This window comes from Bradysia coprophila, chromosome IV (assembly GCF_014529535.1).
Source record: "Bradysia coprophila strain Holo2 chromosome IV, BU_Bcop_v1, whole genome shotgun sequence".
Taxonomy (NCBI): Eukaryota; Metazoa; Arthropoda; class Insecta; order Diptera; family Sciaridae; genus Bradysia; species Bradysia coprophila.
Genome location: NC_050738.1, coordinates 11,323,533 through 11,333,062, shown reverse-complemented (window position 1 = coordinate 11,333,062; position 9,530 = coordinate 11,323,533). Strand labels below are relative to the sequence as shown.

The following is a 9,530-nucleotide window of genomic DNA, read 5'->3' as shown; positions in this document are numbered from 1 at the left end:
GAAAATGAAAAGTCTCCAAATTACCAAAGAAAATCTACTCTACCTGCGGCCTCGTGTCATAATTACACTTCTAGAGCCTATTGTGTGCCCGCTCCTAAAAAAGCACTTATCATCTACTACTCGATGATAAATGCTTTTTTACGCTGAGGAAAAAGAGTTGGAAATTTTACCTGTAGCTGGTAATTTTGGCTCCAGGTAATCTAAAATAGCTGCAACAGCTGTATTTTTTGTATGCGTCGCGAAGAAATTTTCAACTTTTTTTCCTCAATGTATAACGTTTTTCCCAATAAAGGCAATGGAAAGTCCTACTTTTCGTCACTTGTTGCGAAAAATTCTGTTTTAAAGGTTACAGACGGCTTTCATCTGTTATCGACAAAGACAGCAAGAATAAACGACAATCTTTGATTGCTGAGGTCTTATATAGCAAAAATCATGTTCAAAACAAATGAAGTAAAAGATTTCTGAAACCAATCTCTATAAATCTTCGATCAAATGAAGTAATAGTTTGAATAGTAAAACTGTTAATATGCTTGCCGTCTGTGACAGGCTAAACGCCGGAACTATTAGCGACATCAAGCAAAATCATGAAATTGTTAGCAATGAAAGATTCTAAAATTGAATACGTGCACTCTTGTTGAGTCAAATATTATATCCTTCATTATTCGTCTCCACTACTGAACCAATTAAATAAACACAAATCATTTGCTACTCAAACTAAACACTTCCGGACAGTCACACAAAATAAATTCAAATTTGAATAACCAAACCTATTTATATTGCTAGTAAACTTAAATATTTATCTTTTATTGAGCGAGTGTTCTTCCTTCTCCAGAACAAAAAAAATGTCATAAATAAAAATAAAATCGTTTGCTCACTCGTTCATCCAATATTTTTCTGATGCTTTCATTTTCCTGACCTGCAATATAATTTTCCATAAAAACACGTTCACCATTTGTATTCTCGTTAGTTACTACCATAATTTTCCGCTTGAGATCATTTTTTCCGTCTCTCTCTCCAGAGATGTAATATGGGAGTATGGGCACGAAATCGGGATTAGTTTGCAGTATAGAACCATTGGGAATGAAGTGTACGATTCCTGTGTGGACTACACATAGGCTATATGAATACACGGTTGAATATGAATACACGGTTGAATATGAACCATAAAATAAACAATAGCGACTATCCAAGACCCGCTCATGATCTAGATCGTTCCGCTTAGACATATGATGTACAGAAATGTAAAAAAGGGAACTTTGATATGAGCGTTGAAGTGAGTGAGAAATAATATTTAACTCTTTGTTGTGTACAAAATGTAATAGCCTAAACTTGAAACGATGTTGTATCTCCATACCGCGGGTGTAATGATTTGGTCGATGGTTGAGCTTCATGTTATTTCCAGCGATAGATGGTCTGTGTATGAGTACATGACCAATGTTTCACACACAGTAAAAAGTATTTTTTTTTCATCGCATAAAACATAAAAATATCGAAAAAGTTTGCTCTGTGCGATTTATGGTCGGATTAGTAATACACGGCAATCCATTCAAGTATTTCATTTGAATATAATTTATTTTCAATTTGTTTTTAACGATGTGCACATATAGCTCGCACAGCAGTTCTGTGTGTCGACGATATATTCAATTGAATTACATTATTTAATCATCAATTCTCTCTCTTTCTGCCCCTCATTGAAGTTTACAAAGTATCAGGGCATCTGACCAATGCAAAAGGTCCGATTTGGATTGGGAAAACATAAATCAATTAGAAATGAATTAGATTCGAATTATACCAAGCACATGCATTTATCAATAATATGGGACACTATCAAGAACAAAATTCATTTGAGGTATGCCGCAGTCAATTAAAATCATTGTACTTCTAAGAGAGCTTGAAATTTATATGGCGTGTAATGGAGTAGTGGCGCTCAAATGTGCAAAATATAACACACGTCCGATGTTGAAAATCAAAGTGCTGACCTATTTTATATTGTTCGTATAAATGGAATGCGTTCATGAACATCACACGTAATACAAATCAGAGATAGAGAAATGTATATGCTACTCCAATGCTTAGGAACTGAATTCTACATTTTCTCATGATAGATATAGCGTAAAATTTACGTTTTTATGCGGCGAAGTATCAGTTACCAAATAGAATTAACTTTAGCGAAGTTTAGCGGAGTTTCGATACTCGATACTTATTTTGAACAGGTGTTGCATCGCACTTAAGACCCTGCTTTTAAATCCAATATTAATTTTACCTTTCAGTGTTCTGTCTGTAGCTGGGATACTATTTACCTTTCAAATTAGAGTCTCATTTTTTTTTTTATTGAATAACCTTATTTTCTTTAATCAAATGCAATGAGAAGATGACGTTTTGTCGGGTGAGAAAATTTTTATATTCTCACCTCTTGTTCCCATTGGGTGAAAAAGAGTTTTTTCTCTTTGCAACTGTCAGTTTGTATTGGTTTTATAAAATGGTGAAACAAATTGATGGGTTTGTTTCGTGGATACAGTTATTCACGCCACGCACGGATGAAATAGTTATTTACGTACCTGCGATGGACGGCAGGTTTTAGGCAATTTCGCTAGTTGCAGTAAAATCAGCGAGGCTCCGATGGGCGGGGCATGTGGCTAGGATGAATGATGACCGAACTGCCAAGAAAGCCCTCGACAGAAAATTTGAAGGACGTAGACCGAGAGGGCGGCCACGGAAGAGATGGATAGACTGTGTGGTAGAAGATACAAGATCATTGGGGGTCGCGGATTGGAGAAGTCTGGCCGAGGACAGGAACGAGTGGAGGAAGTTAGTAGAGTCAGCCAAAACCCGCTTGGGTTGACAAAGGCTGCTAAGTAAGTAAGTAAGTAGCCAGAATGAAGTGAGGCTGACAAGCTAAAGTGCCTAAAATCAACCGTTCACAACAGATACGTATACTTACATCTTTTCATGCTGAGGGCCTACACTACGAGAAAAATTCCGAAATTTATGTCCAAGGCAAGAAAAAGTATGGGCTCACCTCGCGAAGTAAAGGGAAATGGTTTCACTCTTGTTGGGATTTCCTATTTTCTCCCCTTGGTAAACAAATAAACATTTGGGGTGCCGAAGCACTCCGACAGTTAATAGGACCTGAAAAAGTTTTTTTTCGTATTATATTCGCATTTGACATGAATATCGTTTCAACAACGGATCAAATATTCAATTAATTCATTAACCAATTTTCGTTTAATTGCAATTTTTTTGAGTGAAGAGGAGCTGTGGAGTGGATAATATATTTTCAATTAAATATATCGACATGCCCGCCGTTGGATAAATAAATTTATTTATTTATTGGTTTGAATGGTGCGTACGATTAAATCAACTTCATCACCCCATTTTTTGATCAAGTGTTCCATATCCATTTGATTAAACTGCAACTTCACAGGGAACATAGGTCATTTACATTTTTAAACTTAAACATTACTGTGCTAACAACCATCTAGAATTGGCTAATAGCCAGACCAAGACAATTGACAAGCTTTCGTTAAAGTAACCTTTTTGATAAAACTAAAGATTTTATTAGACAAACGGGTGTACTTCACAAATAGATTCACTTCTCGATATAACTCATTTTCCAATCGAATTTAGTTCTCAATAAAATCAAGCTTTCGTTCAGACCAATCAAGCTTAGATTCTTTTTTCATCCCCAACATCAGCTTGATTAAAATTCAAAAAAAGCCTCAGCGAAATCGGTATTATAAGTACCTCAGTATTGTTGGACTTTGTTAAGACGTTTTCATCATCGATACAGCCAAGCCTGTGAATACCAAATCAAGGGATTATGTATGATATCGTCTGTTTAAAATAGCTAGCGGAACTAATCCAATTTGGATCTTTTCTGAAGATAGCGGTACCAGGGTCCCACATGTGCATATTTTTCTAACATTCCTAATATAAAAGATCTTGAAACGAAGTAATGTTCGGACCAAAAAGGAATGAGTTGATGTCGCCTATTCGCGGCCATTCTTAATTTTAAAGATTAGATGTTTGAAAGTGCTTAACTGTCGGAGACTTTGCAATAAGTGACGCGTTTCGTTTCAGCTGGTTTTCAGTTGATCCACTCATACAAACAAATTGGTTGTTACGTATATAAACGGTTTTACCACTGTGTGTGTAACTGTTTCACCTGTATGAACAAGTATAAACGTTTTATTTGTATAAGTTAATCACCTGCAACACAATGCGTAACTTATTTTGAAGTCGCCGACTGTTTGATCCTAAATTTATTTAGCGAAAATCTTTGTCTCTCGTCAAGTAAACATGACGACAATTAGAAATATTTTCCCAAAGCAAAGAAAAATGTCGTGAAATTCATGTATAATTCAGTGAACAAACAACTCATAACTTTTCATTTAAAAGTTGATTATTGCTACCATTACCAAAGATACACTTTTTACAGCATCGCTACATTGGTCATTGTCACACTTTAAATGTTTACTCTTTTAAGAAAAAACATTTTTTTTTAAATCGTTCCACTCTTCTCTGTCTCCACTCTGGTAGACCACCTCATCAAAACCGTGTCAACCCCTCACGACAATATGTGTTCAGTGTATATGAATCATACACATGTTGTTGAAAGGGAGGAAAGAATAAAAATAAAACTCAAATCTAATAACACCTAGTAATTCGTTTCTTCCTTTCTTGGTAAGTGACTTCTGTAATAAATCATATACTTTCACCAATTTCCGAGATTTTTTTTCCGTCGGCGGCGTGACAAATCTGAGTACCAAGAAGAAATACATTTGAGAAGCTTAAAATGTTTTTGTTAGAAACTTGTTTTTTGTTGTTGTTGTTATAATAAAATGTTAAGGACAAATTGCAAAGTTGCTTTCCTTCAATTTTTCTTTTTTGTTGTATTAGAAAAATTAAATTTTTGTCAGCCCTCCTAAGATGATGGCAATGTTCTGTTTTCATGAAACATTTTACATTTCAAGAACAGCAGTTAATGCGATAAATGCGGTCTGTGGTGTGTCGACACAAAATACAACTCAGACATAATGAAAGCGGTGCAATATCCTCTGACGAGAATAGAGTTAGTTTCTAACGTTTATGAAGCGTTTCCATATTTGAGACGATTCGATCTGTTAAATTATGTAGTGTGGTCGAGGGTAGCTGATTTAGGTCTTACCATACTGTAACATTGACTTTCCCATGTATTCATTTCGAAATTACTCGCTTTTCGATTGAATAAATTTAAAAACGATGTATTGTAATGCTTCGAAGAGCTTACGGAATTATGCAAACTTCTCTCTATCTCTCGGAGACCCTCATTATTGGAAGATAACAACGCCCTTCTACTATTGTGGTCATCTTCTAGTTATACTGTCGTCTATACACATTGAATTCACATGTATCGTCACAAAATTTTATGCAAGTGCTTCATGTAGCTTGAAATAGGGACTTGGGGTTCGAGAGTATGTTACATACATTATACGAGTTAACGGTTTCTTAATCGAGTAAAAAGGAATTTATGGAAATTAATGAATAATCTGCTTCCTTATTGGAGGAAATACTTCGATGTTTCTGAATTAGTTGAATAGATTAAATTTGTCTTGCTTACAATAAATTTTGAAGTTAAATTGAGCTGAATAATTTGTATTGTACTTCATTGGCATTATAGTCCGAGGTATATATTGAAGTTGTACTGGTAGACGGTTTTAATTTCGTATAATTAAGTCTCTGTTCCAGTACATTTGACAGCTTAGAAAGTTCATATTGCTTTGTTGGTCCTTCGATCTGTGAATCAAATAGTTTCGATGTGATGGAATTGTTCTTCGTCTCAGATTATTTGGTACGAGATAGGTATAAAATTAAAAATCTTTTAGGAAGACCTCTTTTTCGCCCCGTTATTTTTTTTTGCAAAAATTTTAAGAACATCACTTTTTTCATAAAATTTCCTCTTTGCTCGTCTGTTCAAAAAAAAGATCTTTTTTAAGTAAATTTGAAGCAGCTCATACCCGCAGGCCAAACTAATGATTATCTATAAAAAGAAGTTATTAATTCAAGAAATTCTTTAGCCCGAAAAAATTCCTCTCGCTTCGCTCGTGATGGACACTTCCTTCACATTATATCCTTGAATATAAAAGTTTTGAATTTGAAGAAACTCAAACAAAACTTAAGAAAATTGGATAGGGTAGAAAATAGTCGTTATTCGCATTATATTCGGTGGGTGATATCACTGCGAATTTTATGTCTAATTTTATAGAGATATTAGAATACTGGCCTTACAACATGAATTAGAGTGTGAAATACATAATACCTGGACATGGTGCATTAACAAGTTATAATTCAGGGTTGGAAATCTACCTTTCGTCCTATTTTTCCATAGTAAAGACATCCCCTTCTTTAAGCCAAAATGTCCTCTATTTTAAAATTGGAACTCTAGTACGATAGGACGGTTACTCATCATAAAATATTCTTGGTATTTGCTTCGTAACGGATTCTTTTGTAAAACAACCTACCGAAATCGGACCGATTTTTTGGTGGTATCGATGTGGGAGGCGTTTTTTTATATCGAAAGCTGGTTTAAGCAGGGCTACAGCAGTTTCTAAAGTTCTACCATTTTAGTCTAATATCGCCATGACCTCATATATCCAATCATTTTCGGTCATGTTCCTTTGCTGTGGGAGAAAAAGCAGGTAAGAAAATTGAACTTTTCAGATTTTAGTCAACTGTGAGTTGGAGCTGGAATTTTTTTAAAGTGGTTTTAGATTCTAGAGTTCGATTTGTGCCTATGCACATCCAAAATGATCACACTAAAAAATCGGTCCGATTTCAGTAGGTGGTTTTTCGAAAGAATCCTTCAGCTTAGGAAGATATTCCAATATTAAACCGAATAGAAACGGAGAATATACCTGCAAAGTGAATGTATAGGCAACGAACATTATTCCTCCACCACAAGCAATTATTTTTTATCATCAACTGTAATCCACAGCTCAATGAAAATGAAAGTATTTAGGTGGAGATTTTCCCTTTTTTATATATTTTTTTAAACCATAGTTTTCCTACCCATTCAGCAAAATCAATTAAATTCACGAAAAACTAATAGCATAATCCCATTACACACCATTCGTTAACAAAAGAAGAATTACGAAAATACGATAATCCAACTCAAATACTAAAATTTCCACTTTGGCAGATTTAGAGAACGGATATAGTCATCGGTTAATTGTTTCCATCAGATAACTGATGCTCATGACAGAAAGGGATTAGTTGAATGGGTCAAGATGTGTTTAATGAAGATTTAATTGTAAATTTCGTTATAGAATATAAGAAGCTTTTTAAGCGTGATTCTGATTACTTGTATTTGGTATGTTTGTTAATTTGGTATTATTTGAGATGAAAGAAATTATGGATCTCAGTAATGTCGCTACAGTGGATCTCACAACGACGTAATGATGATAGTTATTCAGAATTGTTTTGCTATGCTAATAAGGAAATGTAACTTCACCGGTTGGTATCATTTCACGACGACTACCTATTAGTTAATCACGGACGGCAAGCATACAGAGCCGGACTGCCGGACTGGCTAACAAAAGATACTCTTGTAAAATGTAGGAAAATGCGTCAAAAAGCTCTATTGAAAGGCGACAATATAGAAAATTCAATAAAATTACTAAAGGCACACTTGGGATTTTCAAAGTCTGCAAGCATACTACCATTATTATTATTATTATTATTATCGAATCTATTACTTCTTTTGAACGAACTTCATTGTCGTAGATAACAGATGACATACCGAAAAGGTTTCTTAATCTTTCTCAGATGACATTAATATCTGAGTCTGTTACGTCCTTAGACTAATCATTACTGTAGTAGAGAACATACAAACTAATGAGGCGAGTGATGCTTCACTTACAGTCCACCGCAGCTAACGCACTTCAGATTGCACACAGAGAATCATACTTACGCTTCCAACCATTCTCTGTAACATAAACAGAACACTTACGCTTCAAACCATTCTTCGTAACTCAATAAACTGATCACTTAACAGAGCTTGGCTCTTCCCATTACCAGGGTTCGCGGAAAGCTCATTAAAGACGAGTCAATCTGTTTCGACCTTCGAATCTAGTGGCGGTCAGAGGTTAGCGTGGTCTAACCATCTTCAGTCGCTTCCACTAGTTCGTTACACGAGACAGCAGTAAATTTTCCGATTGGACATGTTTTGGAAAATTACGGTGATAGTTCTGCCATCTTCTGATGGAAAATTAGTTTAGGAATCAATTGAAAGCTACTTTAAGAACACTCCCAAAACGTACCAAGAAGACAATCAACCACCATTCCAGTAAAATATTCTCACAAAAACAAAAAACAAAAAACCTCGCGTCGCACTCACTGCCACAATGACCACTCAAGCGAATGACAATGGACGCAACTATAATAAAATGATTGCCATAACATCAACACCATCTCTCACATCGTGTTCAGTTACTCCGAAAAAATCATCAATAAATGAGCCTCCACTTACCTGAACGCGTTAGTAGATCATCAATACAAATCTTTTACTTCAGTAGTTTTAACATTCATTTTGGTATTATAATGAAACATTATCCGGTACTTATCATTTAATTTTGTTGCTGATGCTAATGACAGATGACAAGTCGAGAAAATGCCTCGACTAGCTCGTTAGACCAATATAATCTTTCTTGGACTTCCATTCTTCATCAACAAAGAGCAGAAAGGGTTTCTTTTGATAACAACTCCTAGATTGTTGAAGCAAGAGTTTCATTACTACTGTCTTTATAGACAAAAATTTAAGTGAATGAAGTAAAAGACTCAGTGTCAAACTTTAAACAATAGAAGTAATAGATTTTATATGTATCTGTGTGGTAAGACTAACATTATTCAATAGCTTGAAGAGTGAGTTTGGGTTTATCTTTGCATCGACACATAAAAAATGATATGCACCTATGTCCAAGTGTTTATTTTGACGAGGTGGATTATGATCCGCGCCTTTGTCTTAGGATCACAATCACCAACTCGTCAAAATAAACATTTGGACACAGGTGCATTATAATTATTCCATGCGCGACGACTGGTCGAATGACATTTCTAGTGAAAAAAGTTACTAACCATTTTCGAATTTGACGTGAGTATTTCAATTGTTCATCTAATAGAATAGTACATTTCGTTCTTAGAGTATTCGATTCCAAACCTCGCCTTCGGCTTCCCGACGGAGAAAAAGTGCAACGAAGTCACACTTCTTTTGTCCTAGGTATGGAAAAAAGTTTTTGAAAGTCGGTTGAGATTTACTCATGTTATCGTGCTTTCAATCAAGGCGATCGTGTTGCCTACAGCTCCACCTCTTCACATGCAACCTTGAACCAAATCATGTATCATATTACGAAATGTTGATTTATTTCAGTACCAGTACAAGTAGGTATTGTCCAACTCCAACAGACAAGTTGTTCGAAAAGAAAAATATAATAAGCAAAGCATGCAACACACAATCGATTAACTTACGACAATGGTCGCATTATACCCAGAATCGT

The 9,530-nt window shown here is 35.2% G+C and overlaps 1 long non-coding RNA gene across 1 annotated transcript; it reads left to right on the top strand.

Annotated features, from left to right (window-relative positions):
* The first annotated feature begins 2,388 nt into the window (after window positions 1-2,388).
* LOC119066238 lies at window positions 2,389-8,336 on the top strand. The gene is made up of 3 exons (XR_005085725.1): window positions 2,389-2,545; window positions 4,335-4,343; window positions 8,325-8,336. It is a non-coding gene; the product is annotated as an uncharacterized LOC119066238 (long non-coding RNA).
* The last annotated feature ends 1,194 nt before the right edge of the window (window positions 8,337-9,530 follow it).